Source organism: Cyprinodon variegatus, unplaced genomic scaffold (assembly GCF_000732505.1).
Source record: "Cyprinodon variegatus isolate N-32 unplaced genomic scaffold, C_variegatus-1.0 Scaffold1949, whole genome shotgun sequence".
NCBI lineage: Eukaryota > Metazoa > Chordata > Actinopteri > Cyprinodontiformes > Cyprinodontidae > Cyprinodon > Cyprinodon variegatus.
Genome location: NW_015152402.1, coordinates 19,425 through 20,703, shown reverse-complemented (window position 1 = coordinate 20,703; position 1,279 = coordinate 19,425).

Below are 1,279 nucleotides of genomic sequence, written 5' to 3'. Positions count from 1 at the left end.
CTTTAAGGCCTGCAGTGGGAACGTAGACCTACTCCTTCATTTTACATAATTTCCGGTGATTAAAATCAATAAAATTCATGTTTAGTCTTTATTGTAATAATCATGTTTTTCTTCATTCAAACACCTAAAAAATTCAAGTGGAATGCATTTTTTAACCTATAGTAGAGTGTAACAAAATAGGTTGTTTCATGTTTAACGCTCCAGTTGTCTGGTTTTTAGCTAGACTCAGATCAAATGACCCCAGGAAAAGATGAATGACGTTGGGTAGTATTTTGTTCCAAAAATGTTTGTTTTCCCTTCAGGATAAAACTTCTTCATAAGTAATTAGTGGGATTTCCTCATTTACGTCTTGAACAGCTTGTAGAGTTTTACAGCTCTGTGAAGCTCTGCTCTCTGATCAGTTACACCAGTTAACGATCTTTAGAGCAATTTCAGGCCTGAAACCTCAAACGCTACCGTATATAATTACCTTTGGAAGCAGGTAGAGGTTTCCCCAGAACTCTAACAGAACGTGTACCAACTCGAATCCCACGAGCTGCTCCGACTGCAGCAGCAGCTCCTCTATAACTGATTGTTTTAATCATTTTCTAATGTTTTTTTGGTTTGGGTGTAACCGAACACTTTCCCATCATCTGTAGGTGCTGCTCCCAGCCTGCAGGTAAAACTGTCAGAAACAAGGACAACACCCAGATGAGCAGAGGCGGCAACAAAGTCCCCGAGCATCCAGGAATGTCTTTAACGAGAGACATTCAGCTTCAGTTTAACCTTCAGCCACCAGGAGATTTTTAACCAAATGACCAATCGAGCAACTGGTGTCTGAACAGGTCATGGACCTTCCAGTTGCCCTTTAAAACATATTCTACCTGTTTGTGTGAAAGGAAATCCAGGTTCTTGTGCAGCGAGCTGTTACAGATGTTCTGCTACCTAACTGGCTTCTGTGCCCGGACCTCTGGGACTAAAGATTAATGAATAGCTGTGGGACCAACTGGTCTCTGGTTCTGGGTATGAACTCACATGTTCTACATATAAAACATCCATCCATCAAACCTTTCAAGTGAAGATAATTCCTGTTTGTTTAATTAGTTTAAGATAATTATTGTTTGTTTATTTAATTTAATCCAGAAAGCTCAGGTAGCGGCATCGATTACTGCTTGAAACCAAAGCCCCATTTCCATTATGCCTCTGAAACCGATCCCTGCCGGGTTTGGATTAGTTAACCGTAATATGATGTTATGACACATCATATTAGCACGGTTCCTTGACTCCTATCAGTGGTCCA